Source organism: Lycium barbarum, chromosome 5 (assembly GCF_019175385.1).
Source record: "Lycium barbarum isolate Lr01 chromosome 5, ASM1917538v2, whole genome shotgun sequence".
In the NCBI taxonomy this organism is placed as follows: domain Eukaryota; kingdom Viridiplantae; phylum Streptophyta; class Magnoliopsida; order Solanales; family Solanaceae; genus Lycium; species Lycium barbarum.
In genome coordinates, this window is record NC_083341.1 from 126,882,850 (window position 1) to 126,904,443 (window position 21,594).

Genomic DNA, 21,594 nt, shown 5'->3' on the forward strand with positions numbered 1-21,594 from the left:
GGAATACATAGACCAGTAATTGAGTCATACCTTTTAATAAATCAAAATAATGAACAAATCACATTGATCATAATGACCATATCAAGATTAAGAGTATAAGTACATTTAATGAGCTAGAGAGATTGTTTTAGATATTTAGTACAAAAACACTTATCTCTACTTAGTCCGTTCAATACATACAAAATGTACTAGCACAAGAAGACGGAACTATACCGTTCCCATAATGAAGATACATTATATTTAATCTTGTGCTACAATCATACCAATGGCTTTATCCAATTTCCATCTTAGATTTGTGAACATAGGCTTTATACTTATAAGAACTTATCATTTAATCTTCCATGTATAAGTTAAACTCTATACACTAAATCATCTATTATATAAGTAAAGGACACACATACTAGTACCTGATCTATTTAACTCTTTATTAAAAAATGAATAAATAATTATTCTATAATAAATACTATATCCGAACACATGGTTAATAGTATATATTCCAACAATCTCCCACTTAGACTTTTAACCATGACAATTGTTAGAATATACCATGTCTAAATGCTTGGTTAATGGTATATACCCAACAATGATGTCGTATATAAAAAAGAGTACAAGTCCTAGAAGGAAAAGGAGAAAAACAATTATACATACACATTAAAGTTCCAAAAGGAACAGAATGAGAAGAAAAAAAACAAAAGCTAGCTGAACACAATGGAGGTTTTCTCATGGAAGTGAAGAATATGAAGAGTACTGCCGAAACAAAACTTGAAATTCCTCAAGATATTATTACTGATGTATTCTCTAGACTTCCGTCAAATCTTTAATGCATTTCAAGTGTATTTCTAGATTATGTAATTTTCTAATATCAGATCCCGATTTTGTTGACTTCCATCATAGCCGCTCTATATCCCGTCCTGATCATAGGACAAAATTATTCCTACGAACATGGGGCCGAGAAAACTTTTACACCATAGACTTAGTTGAGACAAACTGAAGCTTGCATTGTTCCACTTGAGAATTTGGATGGCCTTAACTATCCTAAATTCGAGTACGCTAAAGGTTCGTTCTGCTTATGGAGTGCATGTTTTCGGATTGCTGTTATTTGCAACCCTACTACAAGAGAGATGAGGTTTCTTCCTCGTCTAAATGTTGATGATGATTTAAGTTATCGATGACACTATTCATTGGGTTTTGACCCTGATAAAAGGAGACATAAAGTCTTGATGACACTTTATAATACAGAAAAGTCATCAAGACAATGGTTTTCACTCTAGGTCCGGGTGAATCACGGAGAGAGATCAAATCCATACCCTATTTTCACCTATTGACTAAGTCGGAAGGAATTTACATTGATGGAGTTATTGTTACTTTGGTTCAAAAATCAAGATAGCTGAGTTTAATTTTGGTGTGATGAAGAACATCGAACTAGCATAGAATTGTATTTTAACCTGATAGAAATTGAGGGCAAATTAGCAGCAATTTCTTCAAGATTTAGTGCTACAATACAACTTTGGATTTTACAAAATGCTGAAACAGAAGAATGGGTGCAACAACTTTCCATTACCCTTCCCAAGCAATATTCATCGTCACACTTTTATTGTAACACTCCTGATAAAGAGGAGATTGCAATAGTTGACTCAAGGCTCAAGCCAAATTGAATTTTATTGATAGAAACAACAATCCAGAATCACAAGTAAATCAATAGACGATGATGAAGAATAGTAAGGGCACTAACCTTGCTCCATTGCGGAAATAATTAGCTGAAGATATTCTCTCTTGATAACTAGTTATAAGATCTTCTAAGTCTTAGTACGCTTTTGTTGTTCTTTTCTAAGATGGGGTAGAACAAGAAAAAAGTACATACTGACTTAGGGACCACAACACTTATAATCTGACATCTCTTCCAAAAGGCAACTCTTTATAAGAGATACCATTTCAATTATAAGGCCCATCAATTATAATTAAAAATTAAATATGTTTCTATGCATAAATAAAGTCCATACTTATACCTTAATATTTCTATAACCCACATATATAATACATTATTAGATCACTAATATAGGTTCATTTAATTGATAGCAAATCAATATACATATACAATCATATTAAATATGTGAGTCCACTTAAATAAAAAATTACTAACAATCTCTCACTTGGACCACATATGTTTTTGAAAAATTGTACATAGTTAAAACTTTATAGTGCACTAGAATTTGCTATCGTAATAGAAATATTCCAAAACAATTTGGTCCATCAATTATACTAATATAGGATCAAGAAGGTTTTCATAACATGTATTCGTAGCTAAACCCATCAGTGGTCACAACATCAGTAAAATTAATGACATAGATCAAATATGGACGCATAGCATGGAAATTACATGTAAATTGATCCCAGTCATACCTATTCCCAACTGGTCCTACTTTATGACTTAAACCATCACTTTCTTATACTTTATGCAAAACTGCAGCAGAAAATCAATATCTTTATTTTTAGAGCTTTCGAGATACATATGGATATCATAATATTTATAAAACTTTAGTCTGTACAGAAATAAATTTATACATGTCAAACACATAAATAAAACAACAAACTCCCACTAAAGTGCCTCATCGTAAACTTTAACGATACCCATATGAGCAACATACTCATGAAATAATTTAGGTGGCAAACCCTTAGTGAGCGGATCCGCAATCATTGAGTTTGTACTGATATGCTCTATTGACACAAGAAGACTCTGAACTCTCTCCTTTACAACCAAAAACTTGATGTCTATATGCTTTGACTTTGATGAACTTGGGTTGTTCTTTGAATATAACTCAGTGGATTTATTATCACAATAAAGTTTCAATGGTCTTTCAATGCCATTGACTATCTGCAGCCCAGTGATAAAATTTCGTAGCCATATTCCCTGATTTGATGCTTCATAGCAGGCTATGAATGCAGCTTCCATAGTAGAAGAAGCTATTAGTGTTTGTTTGACACTTTTCCAAGAAATAGCTGCTTCATCCATCATGAAGACATAAACTGATGTGGATCTTCTACTATCAAGACATCCAGTGAAATCTGAATCGGAATATCCCACGATCTCTAAGTGATCTGACCTCCGATAAGTGAGCATGTAATCTTTGGTTCTTTGAAGATATCTCATAACCCGTTTTGCTGCTTTCTAATGATCCATTCCCGATTTATTTAAATATCTTCCCAACATTCCCACTATGTACGCTATATCATGACGCATACAAACTTGTGCATACATGAGACTTCTCACTGCAGATGCATATGGAATTTTGTCCATCTCTTTCTTCTCTATGTCCAACTTAGGGCATTGGTGGAAACTAAACTTATCACCTTTTGCCATAGGTGTATCTCCAGTGCACAATTTTGCATTCCAAATCTACTAAGCACCTTACCAATATAAGTCTTTTGCGATCGTCCAAGAATGCCTCTGGTACGATCTCTATGAATCTGTATACCCAGAACATAGGATGCTTCACCAAGATCTTTCATTTCAAATTTACTGGATAAAAATTTCTTGGTTTCATACAATAAACCTATATCACTGCTTACCAGTAGAATGTCATCAACATATAACACGAGGATAATAAATTTTCTCCCACTAAACTTGAGATATATGCACTGATCAACAGTGTTTTCCTTAAAACCAAAAGAGGTTATCACCTGATCAAACTTCCGGTACCATTGACGGGATGCCTGTTTTAAACCGTAAATGGAATTCTTAAGTCTACATACAAGATGCTTTGAATCTTTGGACTCAAAGTTTTCTGGTTACACCATGTATACCGTTTCGTCATTGTCTCCATTGAGAAATGCAGTTTTTATGTTCATTTGATGAAGCTCCAAGTCATAATAAGCTATAAGTGCCATAATGATTCTAAACGAACCTTTCGATGAAACTGGCAAAAAAAGTCTCTTTAAAATCTATGCCTTCCTTTTGAGTGAATCCCTTGGAAACTAGGCGTGCTTTATATCTTTCGTTGTTACCTTTTGAACCACGTTTGGTTTTAAAAATCCATTTACAAACAATCAGTTTCGATCCTTGCGGTAACTCGACAAGATCCCAAACGTCGTTGTCTTTCATAGACTTCATCTCACCTTTCATGGCTTCTATACATTTAGCAGAGTTTCCACACGTTTTTTCTTGACTAACAGTAATAGGATCTTCTTCTATTCCCATGTCAAAATCATGCTCTTGGAGATAAACAACATAGTCATCCGAAATTGTATTTCTCCTTTCTCTGCTAGATCTTCTTTTAGGCACTTCGACTTGAGGTTGTTGGGATATATCAACTTGAAAAGGTGGTATCATTGTGTTTTCTACATAGTCTTGATTTACAGGTTGAAAAGCTTCTGGTAAAGCTACTTGGTAACTTTCAATTGTAATTGTAAAAGGAATATTAATGAATTCCTCTTCAAACACAATTTGTCTATTTTGATCATTCCCACTATAATCAACATCTTCAATAAATTTAGCATTCCCAATCTTAAAAAAGGATCTTTTTGAGGGGTCATAAAATGTTAGAACCCGTATTTTTGTACATTGGAATAATCCGGATTAATTATGATAAGTTAAGGACAAAACAATTTCGGGATACAAAGTCGAAAATTTTTTACCTTCGATTTTATTCTGAGATATGAGTTGTGCATGAATTTGTTGGTATGGAACAATTAGGAAAATTTGGGACCAAAATTGGAATAGATGGACCTTGCAAATTATGCAATTTGTATGCATTTGGCCGTGTGGTTTTTTTTGGGATTGGCCCACCCAATGTGTGTTCACTTTTAATTGGAACAACACATGGTGTGGGCCAAGGCACCCTTGAATAAGTCTTCCACTAGCACAAAAGATGACCACAAGTCTTCATTTGCATTCAACACATAGAATTTTTTTTTTTTGAAGACTCCACCATTGGAGGCTCTCGGCCAACCTCCCCAAAAATTCAAGTCCCTTTTCAAGCTCTCCCAAAATTAATTCCTTGGTGTAAATCCACTATATTGAGGTCCCTAAGTAGCGTGGAGGTGTCGTTGGGGCGATCAACCCATTATTTTTCATCTTTTGGAAACCCTAGCCCATTGTGGAAATTGAAGAGAAAAAGTAAGATTTGATTATGTTTTGTATGTTATAAAGGTTGTATGCTTGTTGTAATATGTTATAATGGAGGAAAAATCATGAAATATAGTATGATTGGAAGTGGGTTGTGTGATGGGTGTGCTAGCCGTGCATATGGGTGTTTATTGTGTTGTGTTGAAACTATGAATTAATGCCTAGTTAGTTTGTTATGATCATTGTAAGGTGAAGAATGGTCGAGAATCATCCATTTATGTATATGTGTAGTGTTGGTCGAAATGGGTCATATTATATGACAATGAACGAATGAATATCGCTTAATGTTTTAGTCGTCGTCATTGTGAATCCTATGTTGGAAATGAATGTTCTATGACTCAAATGGATGTTGTGAATGTTGCGGACTGTTTTAGAGGTTATTGTATGTTTAATGTAATTGGTATATTGATGAGATAGCATTGTTAGAATGTAAATTGTAGATACGAACCATGATTCGGAAATGAAGAAAAAGTTAGAGGGGCTGTCTCGGTTAGGGGCTGTTTCGGGTAGCTTGGGAAAATTTATGGATTGTTGGAAAAGTTGTATAAATTGCTTAAAATGTATTGAAATGTTTTTGGTATGGGTTCGGGTTAGTATGTGAGCATATAAGCGTCGATTTTGGCTTGAAGGTAAGTCGTCGAATTGAATTTATGAAAGTTGATAAATGATGGCAAGAGAGCTATTATTGTTGAATTACCTTTCAGATTAATTATTAATGTTGTTAGGTTGGTTGTTGTGGTTGTTGTTGATTGATATGGCCGAGTTAAATTCTCGGGGTAGCCTATTTACAGGGGAAATGCTGCCCGAATTTCTGTAGAATTTAGGGCGAAATTGGAATTTATTGCCCAATAAGTCTTTAGCTGATGTTTGGCATTTTATGGCTTATTTTTAGATCGCGGGCAGCCCGAATCATAGTTTGGACTTAGCTTGAGTTGGATCATATTGGAGAGCGTTTGAGGTATGTAAAGTAACCTTTTTTTTTGGCATGCCTTAGTTAAAGTAGGCCATGATACGAGCCTCTAGGAAACTCTATTCTCGCAAATCCGAGCTTGTCTATGATTCGTATTTGTTTCCTTGGTATTCTTGGGCACATATGCCATAACATTGATCCTTATATCCTTGGAGTTTACAATTTGTAAAGATTTCATGAAAGCTGATTTTTGGTTCCAAAGCTTGTTCTTTAGCGATTCTAAAAGTTCAAACGCCCATAACTTCCTCAGAAAAGCTCGGATTGCTTTGAAATTTTCGTAGGAGTTTGTATGATATAAAATGAGTATGTTTTTCATAGCCGGGCTCAGTTCGGGTCTATACTCGTCCGTGGGTCCCGCGACGCCCTTTATGTAATTTCGGTAACTTTGGGAAGAAAATGTTATAATTATTGTTCCGATTTTTAATATGACTATTTTACTTATCTTTTGGATTTATGATAATGATTTTATGCATATGATTCCTCACTACTCCGCTCGTGCCCTATGATATCGTTCGCCGGTTCCCGGGCCGGTTCGGTTGTCGTGCGTATTATGATACATTCCGGTGTTATGCTGTGTTTATGGTTCACCGAGCTCCTCGCTCGAGGGCCGGGTTCCATATATGTTTGGCGTTATGCTGTGATTGGCGTTATGCTGTGTTGTGATGTGTGTCGGGGATTCGGAGATTTGAAACTTTCTGGTGTTATGCTGTGTTATGGCGCCATCGACAGGCGGGCGACCATATTTTCCTGTGCCCTATGCATAATTTATACTTTGGAAATAAACATTTTGATATTTTTGGATAAGTATTATTTTCCATACTTCTGATTCGATTACTGTTCAAGACTTATTTCTGTACCTTCTGCTTTGCATACCCAGTACATATTTCGTACTGACCCCCTCCTCCGGGGGCTGCGTTTCATGCCCGCAGGTACAGACACGCAGCCTGGTGATCCACCCGTTTAGGACACCCCCTTCTGCTATTCGGAGTGCTCCTCTCATTCCGGAGCTTATTATTTTGGTATATATATTTGTTAGTGCATTTATGTATATTCGTTCATGGGTACGGCGGGGCCCTGTCCCGTCATATGAGTCTGTCGGTCTGTTTAGAGGTCTGTGGACATGTTTGTGGGTTGGGGTCTTTCTGTACGGATGCGTGTATATGTTGTGTTTGGGCGATCCCATTCGCCGCGGCGGCCGGTCCGCATATGTTTAAATGTTGCTTTGTTGGCCCTGTGTGGCCTTTGTTGGTATTATCTGTGCGCAGGGTTAATTTGGATAGTCTGTAAAACAAAGGAAACTCTGCCGAAATTTTTCTGGAAATTATCTAAATTTGAAATATAGCCTTGTCGGCTTCTGCTATATACTTGAATGCGTTTGATAAAATTTGAGATAGCATTTGATAGATGTGTTTGGGTGCCCAGATCGGGCACTAGTCACTGCCTACTGGGTTGGGTCGTGACAGAAGTGCTATCAGAGCGGTTTGTCCTCGGAATTTCTACAGACCGTGTCTAGTAGAGTCTTGTTTATCGGTGTGTTGTGCACCACATCTATAAACAGGAAGCTACGGGACATTTAGGGTGTTTCCTTCCTTTGAATCTTAGATCGTCCGATAGGGCTGTGCTATTAGGATGATTCTGTTCTGATCCGTTGTTGTTTTCTTTCAGTGATGCCTCCGAAGAAGGCGACGGCCGCCCAGAAGAAATAGGGCTTGGTAGGAGAGATCGGCCGGGCTCAGAAGGGTACACGGACCCTTGCTCAGATGATGCGTGATATTGCGTCCCGGCCAACAGACTCTGCTACGTCTTCATCATCAGAGGAGTCTGGAGCACCAGCCGCTGCCACTAGGGATCAGGGGGCGGCTTCACTATCAGTTCCAGAGGCTCCAGCTCCCGCGCCTCCAGCACCCCAGCCAGGGGCGGAGGATAGGACATTAAGGGAGGCCGTATATTTATTGACTACTTTGGTAGCAGGGCAGGTTCATAGACAGGGATGAGGAGATGGTCGGGCAGACAGGCGTGACAGTTTGAGGGCCCGTGATTTTCTGACCTGTGGCCCCCCAGAGTTCTTCGGGTCAAAGCCCGTATAGGACCCTCATGAGTTTATTCGACAGATGCAGCGGACCCTGCGACTGATTAGTGCTTCTGATACAGAGTCAGTTGAGTTGGCGTCATACCGGTTGCACGACGTAGCAGCCAACTAGTACGAGTCATAGATGCTGTCCAGAGGTGAGGGTGCCCCTCCAGCTGTATGGGATGAGTTTACAGAGGCCTTCATGGCCCACTTTCTACCTCCGGAGGTGAGGCGCGCCAGGGTGGACCGATTCCTGCTGTTGAAGCAGCGGGGCAGGCCGATTCGGGAGTACAGCTTAGAGTTTGATTCACTGGCCCGATATGCGCCCACATATGTAGCTACCATGACTGACCAGATGCACCGATATATAGTGGGGCTGGATCTGTATTATGTTGACAGTTGTCTGGTATTGGCGGCCCAGCACGGTATGGATATTGCCCGTATACAGGCCCACGCCCAGGGCATGGAGGATAGACGCAGGGGGCGCCAGCCTGACAGAGTTGATGATAGGGGCCAGCCCAAGAGGGCTAGATCGTCCGGGTATTCTGGGGATTTCCGAGGCAGACAACCTCAGCAGCAGCAGCAGAGCAGATATCCTTCTCAGTCATCACGGGGTACACCCCCACAGTTTACCGGCAGGAGATCTGAGGGTGCCGGATATTCAGGGGCAGGCCCGAGCTCTAGGGCTTCAGGTTCACAGTTGGACAGAGGTTCCAGCAGTCAGATGAGGCCACCCAGACCTTCGTGTTCCTACTGTGGAAGACAGCACCCGGGGGAGTGTTTCCGAGCTACGGGTGCATGCTTTGTTTGCGGCCGTCAGGGCCATCAGATGAGAGATTGTCCGGTCAGAGGCGGTACAGGCAGTTCAGCTCAGTCTACCAGGTCAGCCGGTGGTTCATCTTCAGCTTCAGTAGCCATGCGTCCTACTGGACGAGGTACACCAGCATCAGCAGGCCAAGGCAGGGGTCGTGGTGGAGTTGTTGGTTCTAGCGGTCCTTTGAACCGCATTTATGCCTTAGCCAGCCGACAGGACCAGGAGGCGTCGCCTAATGTCGTCACAAGTATATTACTGGTTTTTTCTCGAGATGTGTATGCATTGATTGATCCTGGTTCCACATTATCGTATATTTCTCCCCTTGTTGCTAATAAAATTGGGATAGAATCTGAGTCGATAGAGCCTTTTGAGGTAGCGACACCAGTAGGGGATTCTGTTATAGCCAGTCAGATTTATAGAGATTGTTCAGTGATTATTTGTGGCCGTTGTACTAAGGCGGATCTGGTAGAGTTAGATATGACTGAGTTTGATGTGATTATGGGTATGGATTAGCTAGCTTCTTGTTATGCTACTGTTGACTGTCAAAAGAAGATAGTCCGTTTCCAGTTTCCGGGGGAACCAGTTATAGAATGGGCAGGTAATACAGCTTCGCCGAGGGGTAAGTTTATTTCATACCTCAAGGCTGAGAAAATGATCAGAAAGGGATATATTTATCATCTGGTTCATGATTTAGAGGCAGAGGCACCGACTCTTCAGTCAGTCCCAGTGGTTAATGAATTTGTAGATGTATTCCCAGATGAGCTTCTAGGTCTTCCCCCCGAGCGGGAGATAGAATTTGCTATTGATTTGTTGCCAGACACTCAGCCCATTTCTATTCCTCCGGACAGAATGGCACCAGCAGAATTAAAAGAATTGAAAGAACAGCTGAGAGATCTAGTGGAGAAGGGTTTCATTCGTCCTAGTGCGTCACCCTGGGGAGCTCCGGTATTATTTGTGAGGAAGAAAGACGGCTCGCTGCGGATGTGCATTGATTATCGGCAGTTGAATAAGGTAACCATCAAGAATAAATACCCCCTCCCCAGGATTGATGATTTGTTTGATCAGCTGCAGGGTGCCAGGTACTTCTCGAAGATAGACCTGCGGTCAGGCTATCATCAGGTACGGGTACGAGAGGCTGATATTCCCAAGACAACATTCAGGACCCGATATGGGCACTATGAATTCAGAGTCATGTCTTTTGGGCTGACAAATGCCCCAGCAGTATTTATGGACCTGATGAATCGGGTATTTAGACCATTCTTGGATATGTTTGTGATCGTATTTATCGATGATATTCTGGTTTATTCTCGGTCAGAAGCAGAGCATGCGGACCATTTGAGGACGGTACTTGGCACACTTCGGCACCAGGAATTATATGCTAAATTTTCTAAGTGTGAATTCTGGTTATCTTCAGTGGCATTTCTGGGACATATTATTGGGGCTGATGGCGTCCGGGTGGATACCCAGAAGATCGAGGCCGTAAAGAATTGGCCTAGACCTATGATGCCGACAGAGGTGCGTAGCTTTCTGGGATTGGCTGGTTATTATCGGAGATTCGTGGAGAAATTTGCTTCCATTTCAGCGCCTTTGACAAGGCTGACTCAGAAAGGAGCTAAGTTTCAATGGTCAGATGCTTGCGAGCGTAGCTTCCAGTTGCTGAAAGAGAAGTTGACTACGGCTCCAGTCCTGACTCTTCCCGAGGGTCCAGATGGGTATGTGATTTATTGTGATGCCTCTGGTATTGGTTTGGGATGTGTGTTGATGCAGCACGGCAGGGTGATAGCTTATGCTTCCCGGTAGCTCAGAAAACATGAAAAGAATTATCCTACTCACGATTTGGAGCTGGCCGCGGTCATTCATGCTTTGAAGATGTGGAGACATTATTTATATGGGGTTCACGTTGATATTTATACAGATCATAAGAGCTTTCAGTACATATTTAGGCAAAAGGAGCTGAACTTGCGACAGAGGAGGTGGTTAGAGTTGTTAAAAGATTATGATGTTGATATTCTCTACCATCCGGGGAAAGCTAATGTTGTGGCAGATGCACTTAGTCGCAAGTCTATGGGTAGCCTAGCAGACGTGCCATCAGGGAGGAAAGAAATGGTTCACGATATTCATCAGTTGGCTGGTCTTGGAGTTCGCTTGGCTGATTCTGGAGATGTTGGGGTTTCGGTTCGAGGTATTGCTGAGTCCTCTATTACAGAAGATATTAAACGGCATTAGTATGAGGATCCTATTCTGGCACAGTACAGAGATGCAGCTCCGGCACAGGAGAAGACTCCGTTTGAGATTTCACCTGATGGAGTGTTATTTCACAGAGGCAGATTGTGTGTACCTGACGTTGCAGGGTTGCGGCGACAGGTTATGAGCGAGGCACATTATGCCCGATATTCTGTTCACCCAGGGTCGACGAAGATGTACCATGATCTCAAATGCCTATATTGGTGGGACGGTATGAAAAGAGATATAGCAGAGTTCGTTGCTCAGTGTCCAAATTGTCAGCAGGTTAAGATTGAGCACCAGAAGCCCGGTGGGCTATTGCAGGAGATGGAGATACCGACGTGGAAGTGGGAGATCATTAATATGGACTTTATTACAGGTTTACCTCGCACTCCACGGAGGTACGACTCCATTTGGGTTATCGTTGATCGGCTGACAAAATCAGCCCATTTTCTTCCAATTAGGACTACATACTCAGCTGAAGATTATGCCAGGCTATATATTAAGGAGATTGTGAGACTGTACGGAGTTCCTGTGTCTGTTATTTCCGATAGAGGTGCCCATTTTACAGCTAAGTTCTGGAGATCATTTCAGGAGGGATTGGGGACCCAGGTGAGCCTGAGTACAGCCTTCCATCCCCAGTCCGACGGACAGGCCGAGCGCACTATTCAGACATTGGAAGATATGTTGCGTGCCTGTGTTATTGATTTCAGGGGTAGTTGGGATGACCATTTACCGCTTGTTGAGTTTGCTTATAATAACAGCTACCACTCCAGTATTCAGATGGCACCATATGAGGCTTTGTATGGCAGGAAATGCAGATCTCCGATCGATTGGTTTGACGTGGGTGATACTCAATTAATGGGCCCAGATGTAGTCCAGCAGGCGGTCGATAAAGTGAAACTGATCCGAGAGCGACTATTAGCGGCCCAGAGCCGACAGAAATCTTATGCCGATAAGCGACTCGACCGTTAGAGTTTCAGATTGGCGATTGGGTGTTCCTGAAAGTGTCACCGATGAAAGGTGTTATGCGATTTGGCAAGAAAGGAAAGCTCAGTCCGAGATATGTTGGGCCTTATCTGATTATTCGCAAAATAGGCAAGGTGGCCTACGAATTGGATTTGCCAGCTGATTTGGGAGCGGTACACCCGGTATTTCATGTTTCTATGCTTCGTAAATGTGTTGGTGACCCCTCCAAAGTTTTTCCTGTAGATGACATTCAGGTCACAGAGGAGCTATCCTATGAGGAGCAACCTATTGCTATATTGGATCGTCAAGTAAGAAGGTTGCAGAATAAAGATGTGGCTTCTGTTAAAGTACTGTGGCGAAACGACAACCGGGAAGAAATGACTTGGGAGGCTGAGGAGCAGATGAAGAAGAAGTATCCTCACCTATTTCCAGTACCTACAGGTAATTCAAAATCCTTACTTGATCATGTTGTTTGATGAATGAGTTGTTGATCAATGAATGAATTGTTGTGTTGGTTGTAAAGGAACCCCCCCCCCCCCCCCGGAACGCTTATAAGACCCCGTAAGACTAATCTAACATTCGAGGACGAATGTTCTTAAGTGGGGGAGGATGTTAGAACACGTATTTTTGTACATTGGAATAATCCGGATTAATTATGATAAGTTAAGGACAAAACAATTTCAGGATACAAAGTCGAAAATTTTTGACCTTCGATTTTATTCTGAGATATGAGTTGTGCATGAATTTGTTGGTATGGAACAATTAGGAAAATTTGGGACCAAAATTGGAATAGATGGAACTTGCAAATTATGCAATTTGTATGCATTTGGCCGTGTGGTTTTTTTTGGGATTGGCCCACCCAATGTGTGTTCACTTTTAATTGGAACAACACATGGTGTGGGCCAAGGCACCCTTGAATAAGTCTTCCACTAGCACAAAAGATGACCACAAGTGTTCATTTGCATTCAACACATAGAAATTGTTTTTTGAAGACTCCACCATTGGAGGCTCTCGGCCAACCTCCCCAAAAATTCAAGTCCCTTTTCAAGCTCTCCCAAAATTAATTCCTTGGTGTAAACCCACTATATTGAGGTCCCTAAGTAGCGTGGAGGTGTCGTTGGGGCGATCAACCCATTATTTTTCATCTTTTGGAAACCCTAGCCCATTGTGGAAATTGAAGAGAAAAAGTAAGATTTGATTATGTTTTGTATGTTATAAAGGTTGTATGCTTGTTGTAATATGTTATAATGGAGGAAAAATCATAAAATATAGTATGATTGGAAGTGGGTTGTGTGATGGGTGTGCTAGCCGTGTATATGGGTGTTTATTGTGTTGTGTTGAAACTATGAATTAATGCCTAGTTCGTTTGTTATGATCATTGTAAGGTGAAGAATGGTTGAGAATCATCCATTTATGTATATGTGTAGTGTTGGTCGAAATGGGTCATATTATATGACAATGAACGAATGAATATCGCTTAATGTTTTAGTCGTCGTCATTGTGAATCCTATGTTGGAAATGAATGTTCTATGACTCAAATGGATGTTGTGAATGTTGCGGACTGTTTTAGAGGTTATTGTATGTTTAATGTAATTGGTATATTGATGAGATAGCATTGTTAGAATGTAAATTGTAGATACGAACCATGATTCGGAAATGAAGAAAAAGTTAGAGGGGCTGTCTCGGTTAGGGGCTGTTTCGGGTAGCTTGGGAAAATTTATGGATTGTTGGAAAAGTTGTATAAATTGCTTAAAATGTCTTGAAATGTTTTTGGTATGGGTTCGGGTTAGTATGTGAGCATATAAGCGTCGATTTTGGCTTGAAGGTAAGTCGTCGAATTGAATTTATGAAAGTTGATAAATGATGGCAAGAGAGCTATTATTGTTGAATTACCTTTCAGATTAATTATTAATGTTGTTAGGTTGGTTGTTGTGGTTGTTGTTGATTGATATGGCCGAGTTAAATTCTCGGGGTAGCCTATTTACAGGGGAAATGCTGCCCGAATTTCTGTAGAATTTAGGGCGAAATTGGAATTTATTGCCCAATAAGTCTTTAGCTGATATTTGGCATTTTATGGCTTATTTTTAGATCGCGGGCAGCCCGAATCATAGTTTGGACTTAGTTTGAGTTGGATCATATTGGAGAGCGTTTGAGGTATGTAAAGTAACCTTTCTTTTTGGCATGCCTTAGTTAAAGTAGGCCATGATACGAGCCTCTAGGAAACTCTATTCTCGTAAATCCGAGCTTGTCTATGATTCGTATTTGTTTCCTTGGTATTCTTGGGCACATATGCCATAACATTGATCCTTATATCCTTGGAGTTTACAATTTGTAAAGATTTCATGAAAGCTGATTTTTGGTTCCAAAGCTTGTTCTTTAGCGATTCTAAAAGTTCAAACGCCCATAACTTCCTCAGAAAAGCTCGGATTGCTTTGAAATTTTCGTAGGAGTTTGTATGATATAAAATGAGTATGTTTTTCATAGCCAGGCTCAGTTCGGGTCTATACTCGTCCGTGGGTCCCGCGACGCCCTTTATGTAATTTCGGTAACTTTGGGAAGAAAATGTTATAATTATTGTTCCGATTTTTAATATGACTATTTTACTTATCTTTTGGATTTATGATAATGATTTTATGCATATGATTCCTCACTACTCCGCTCGTGCCCTATGATATCGTTCGCCGGTTCCCGGGCCGGTTCGGTTGTCGTGCGTATTATGATACATTCCGGTGTTATGCTGTGTTTATGGTTCACCGAGCTCCTCGCTCGAGGGCCGGGTTCCATATATGTTTGGCGTTATGCTATGATTGGCGTTATGCTGTGTTGTGATGTGTGTTGGGGATTCGGAGATTTGAAACTTTCTGGTGTTATGCTGTGTTATGGCGCCATCGACAGGCGGGCGACCATATTTTCCTGTGCCCTATGCATAATTTATACTTTGGAAATAAACATTTTGATATTTTTGGATAAGTATTATTTTCCATACTTCTGATTCGATTACTGTTCAAGACTTATTTCTGTACCTTCTGCTTTGCATACCCAGTACATATTTCGTACTGACCCCCTCCTCCGGGGGCTGCGTTTCATGCCCGCAGGTACAGACACACAGCCTGGTGATCCACCCGTTTAGGACACCCCCTTCTGCTATTCGGAGTGCTCCTCTCATTCCGGAGCTTATTATTTTGGTATATATATTTGTTAGTGCATTTATGTATATTCGTTCATGGGTACGGCGGGGCCCTGTCCCGTCATATGAGTCTGTCGGTCTGTTTAGAGGTCTGTGGACATGTTTGTGGGTTGGGGTCTTTCTGTACGGATGCGTGTATATGTTGTGTTTGGGCGATCCCATTCGCCGCGGCGGCCGGTCCGCATATGTTTAAATGTTGCTTTGTTGGCCCTGTGTGGCCTTTGTTGGTATTATCTGTGCGCAGGGTTAATTTGGATAGTCTGTAAAACAAAGGAAACTCTGCCGAAATTTTTCTGGAAATTATCTAAATTTGAAATATAGCCTTGTCGGCTTCTGCTATATACTTGAATGCGTTTGATAAAATTTGAGATAGCATTTGATAGATGTGTTTGGGTGCCCATATCGGGCACTAGTCACGGCCTACTGGGTTGGGTCGTGACATAAAACTTGAAATATCCCGACCTTTCTGAGTAACCTACAAAGTAGCAACTAATGGTCCTTAGATCTAGTTTCTTTTCATTAGGCTTGTAAGGCCTAGCCTCAGCAGGACACCTCCAAACATGTAAGTGCCTAATACTAGGCTTCTTACTTGTCCACAACTCGTATGGGGTTTTAGCTACTGATTTGTTTGGAACTCGATTTAATAAATAAACTGCAGTTTTTAATGCCTTCCCCCAAAGCGAATTAGGTAAAGAAGAATGACTAATCATACTTCTCACCATATCCTTAAGAGTTCGGTTTCGTCTCTCAGCTACACCATTTTGACCCGGAGTTTCCGGCATAGTGTATTGAGGAACAATTCCTCACTCAGTAAAAAATTTAGCAAAAAGGACTGGACATTTTTCACCTGATCCATCGTATCTGCCGTAATATTGTCCTCCACGATCAGATTTAACAGCATTGATTTTCTTGCCTAATTGATTTTCAACTTCAGCTTTGAGAATTTTGAAAACATCCAAAGATAGTGACTTCTCATGAATTAAATATAACTAGCCATAACGAGAGTAATCATCTATAAAATTAATAAAATATTGTTGGCCATTCCAGGAAGCCGTAGGGAATGGACCGCAAATATCTGTATGTATCAACTCTAAAGGTTCTTTACTCCTATAAGCATCCTTTTTTTCTTATATTTGTTTGTTTTCCCTTTCTGCATTCTATATAGATTTTCAGATTTTGAAGTCTGATAAATCAAGGGAATCAAGAATTCCTTCTGACACAAGCCTTTGGATTCTTTGTTTTGAAATGCGACCCAATCGCTTATGCCATAGCATTGATGAATTCTCATTTGTTAATCTATGCTTAGTACCATAATTACTTGAATGCAAGTTTTCATTGTTGCATGAGGCTTGACTGTCTAATTTATATAATTTATCAATTAGAGTACCAGTTCTGACAACATTAGAATTTAGAGAAATACGACAAATTCCATTTCCAAAAGAACAAGTATATCCGGATTTGTCCAAACAAGAAATAGAAATTAATTTCCGTCTAAATGACGATACAACAAAAGTTTCCTCCAATTCCAAATAAAAACCAGTATATAATAAAATTCTAAAGACACCAATAGCCCCCACAGTTGCCTTATTGCCATTGCCCACATAGATGTATCTTTCAGCATCAACTGGTTTTCGGCTCCTTAGACAGTCCTACATAGTGACACTTCTGTGAGTAGTTGCACCCGTATCTATCCACCAAGTGTCAATAAGTACCATAGCCAAATTCACTTCTGAACAAATAAAGTTGAGAAGTTTACCTTTCTTTTTAAGCCAGGCAGCATATTTGGAACAATCTTTCTTCATGTGGCCAACCTTCTTACAAAAGTAGCAGGGGTCCTGTTTCTTTTGATCCTTAGGTGCTGATGTTCCTTCGACTACAGTTTCTTTATGCTTACTTCTGTTTCGCTTATGTTGAGGCATTTTTTGTTCCAGAAATAGATGCAAAATGAGCACTTTCAATCTTCTCTTGTTTGAGTCTATCTTCTTCTTGCACACACATTGAGCTATCAACTCATTCAAAGTCCATTTTTCCTTTTGGGTATTATATGAAACTTTGAATTGACTAAATTGTGTAGGAAGAGAGATCAAAACTAGGTGCACAAGTATGTCATCAGACAATTCAAGCTTAAAGGCCTTGGGTTTTGTCACAAGATTAGACATCTCCATAATGTACTCCCTTATGTTTCCTTTGCCCTTGTATCGCATTGAAACAAGCTTATTAAGAATAGTACTTGCTTCAACCTTTTCGTTAGTAGCAAATCGGTCTGCAATTTCCTTTAGAAAATTTTTGGCATCTTTATTCTCTATTATACCGCCCCTTAAGGATTCTGGAATTGAGTGTTGCATCATCATCAAGCTCATGCGATTTGATCGCTCCCACTTCTCGTATGTGGCCTTTTGTTCATCAGTGCTTGTTGCATTCAAGTCTGCAGGACGATCAAATCTTAATGCATAGTCGAGATCCATGCAACCAATCACAATCATGATGTGCTCTTTCTATTTCTTGAAGTTTGTGCCATTAAGCACAAGAATGTTGTTCATGTTGGCAGATATAGAAGAGACTATAAAATAAAACAAGTCATGCTCACAATTAATCATTCATAAACCATGTATATGTGAAGATAATTTTAAATAAAACTGAAGTAACAATGATAAATAATTTTCTTTTTTTAAAAAACTATATATTTATCAAACAGATATACATAAAGTGGGCCCATCTCAAGATACTTAGCACAATATTATCATTTAGTCTTTGGACAAATTATAATTCGTAAGTGGTACCCTTATACATAGTTCATGAACATTGATTACTAAAACGGCCTAACAATATGCCTTTCTTTGGACCGACATATTATCAGCATGACATTACTAAATGTATCACATATTCATGACTATCCATAATCTGGCCAAAATAATCTTCCTTTGGGATAATTATTTCGCATAGATATAACATGCTCACATGCCCAAAACAAATAAATTTAATCTAATAGAGGTAACTTTGGGAACACATCATACTTGTTTATTCAATTTGAAACAAGAAGCACACATGATACAATAATTATTGTTTATCAAATCAACAATTCTTTAATACTTTCATTTAAAAGACAAAATACCACAACAATTAGAAAGTATGAATTGAAAGTGCCAAATAGATACATCTGCGAAAAGACACTGCATAAACTTTTACGAAGTATTGTTTGAGAAGGAAAAAAAAAATCTTGATATCTAGAAATTGAAATAAAGAGACAAAGTTAACTTCCAGAAAGAGGATCATGAATTTTATTTCTCAATTTGAAACAAGCAATGGCTGGATAAGATTAATAAAACAGCAGAATCTTGTCTTTTGTCTTTCTTCTTCCCATTGTTCTCGTTAATCAAAAAAACACATCTAATGATTTAACTAGACTGGGCTCTAATACCACTTGATAGAAACTACAATCCAGAATCATAAGTAAATTAATAGACGACGATGAAGAACAGTAAGGGCACTAACCTTGTTCCATTGCAGAAATAATTAGTTGAAGATCTTCTCTCTTAATAACTAATTGTAAGATCTTCTAAGTCTTAGTACGCTTTTGTTGTTCTTTTCTAAGATGGGGTAGAAGAAGGAAAAAGTATATACTGACTTAGGGACCACAGCACTTATAATTTGACATCCCTTCCAAAAGGCAACTCTTCGATTATACCATTTCGATTACAAGCGTCAAGGTCCATCAATTATAATTAAAAAGTAAATATGTTTCTATGCATAAATAAAGTTCATCCGTATAACTTAATATTTCTATAACCCATATATATAATACTTTATTAGATCACTAATATAGGTTCATTTAACTGATAGCAAACCAATATATATATATATATATATATATATATATATATATATATATATATTAAATATGTGAGTCCACTTAAATAGAAAATTACTAACATTTATTGTATGATTTGAAGAAAGAGACGTGGAGACAAATTGAAATCTTGGGGCTCGCATATAAGGATAGGATTATTGGTATCTGTAGTTATGAGGATTGGCTCTACTCATTAGGACGAATTTGATTTTTCTTTTTAATTTTCTATTACATTTACCGTCAGTAAGTTGATGATGTTATGTTTGGAGTTTGATTAGAGTTACAAAACAATGTTTTATACTCCTATATAGGTTGCAGGTCCCTAATGAATTATTCATAGTAATATTGTTCGAAAATTGGCACTTTTTGTCTCTGGAACTGAATTGTACACTTTTGATTCATCTTGTGAAGCATTGATTGTTAAATTGTTAAGCTTCCTGCATACTAACAGGCTGCCTTCGCTGGGAAAGAAGTTCTGACTGATGCATAACGTGAATCTAGCTTAAAAAGATAAGAGTCCGGCACCTAAAGGGTACCTTTTTCATCCAAAAATGTCAAAGGGGTCCTGGGCTACACGATAAACCAAAGCGGATTTATTGTGTAGCCCTACACGATTTACCCAAATATTAACGGTTTCCCGTCTGTTCCATCTTCAATGAATTTAAAAAATATATATATATATATATGTAAGGCAAATATTTGCCAAAGTTATTTTTGCAAATCTTGTAGGGGTACACGATTTGCCTAATATAATTTTGCAAATCTGGTACCCCTACATGATTTACCTTAAGTGACATGGTTCAACCAGTTCTCAATACTATGCTTGCTTCACTGCATATAATGGATTTATTTATTTATTTATTTATTTATTTTAAAACTGGTAATGTATTTAATGGATCACTTTACTGCTCCTTTCTACTCTTCTTATTGTATAAACATCACATGATGCTTATCTAAATGTGCATTTATTTTACAGAAAAGGCTCAAATATGCCATCGAATTATCGAAAATGGCTCATTTATGCTACTCGTCAATAGTTTGGCTCATTTATATCATCAAACTTTAGGAAATGGCTCATTTATGCCATCGAACTATAGGAAATGGCTCATTTATGCCACTCATCAATAGTTTGACTCATTTATGCCATCGTCTGTTATCAAAATGACTCATCCATGTCATATTTCATTAAAGCTGGTTTTACAATACCATATATGACAGGTGGCCTCCAACTAGAATATGGTTGTGGGTGGGCAGGGCGTATGGGTGGAATTTTTTCTTAATTTGATATTTAAAATTGGGCTGGTTTAATTAAATGACGTAGACCTCTAATTGGAGGTCACGTATCATATCTTGTATTATAAAACCAGCATTAATGAAAAATGGCATGGATGAGTCATTTTGGTAACGAGTAATGACATAAATGAGTCAAACTATTGATGAGTGGTATAAATGAGTCATTTCCTATAATTCGATGGCATAAATGAGCCAAACTATTGACGAGTGGCATAAATGAACTATTTCCGATAGTTCGATTGCATATTTGAGCCTTTTCCGTTTATTTTATTATTTTCCAACTGAAAACTTCAAGGAGCAACTTTTCACCTCTAGCTTCCCAAATTCTCTCAGGTCATTTTCTCTGGTAATCATTCAGATGATGATATTCCTACTGCTGGGAGTAGAATCAGTGGAAAGGGAACTAAGATACAGATCAAGAATAGGTGGGCTCTAAAAAGATACCTAGTATTATTCCTATTTGAGAAATTTAATTAATTTCCTCTGGCTATGGTGGCCTGAGGAGACGTAGGGGTCGGCCGAAGAAGTATTGGGAGAGGTGATTAGACAGGATATGATACACCGATATGGAGGTCGAGGATTAGGGTATAAGGTTAGTAGATAATCGAGCGTTGGCTAGTTTCCCTTATTAGTATTATCATTATTATAGTATATATTACTCTCATACTATCTTATTCTTCGATTTTATTACCTGTTAGTTTCCTTTGTTTCAATTATCATATTATTTATTATTGTTACTGTTCTTTTCTCCATTATTTTCTACATGTCTTCTTCACTATTATATTTTCTTTTCTTATTGATTTTAATATGATTTACTTAAGACGAGGAGTATCCCTATCGAAATAGTCTCTCTACATTCATAAGGTCGGGGTAAAATTGTATATACACCGTCACTCCAGACTCCCCTTATGAGATCACACGGATTATGGTGTTTGTCATCAGGTAACAAATTTTATAAAATTTCTGATGTAATTTTTAAATATGAAGAGTTTATTTTTAAAATATTAAATAGCGCCGATTTCGAATTGGAACTCAAGATAATTTGGTACTCTATTTCCGGCCATTATTTTTTAGACAAAACGAAACTTTGATAGTCAT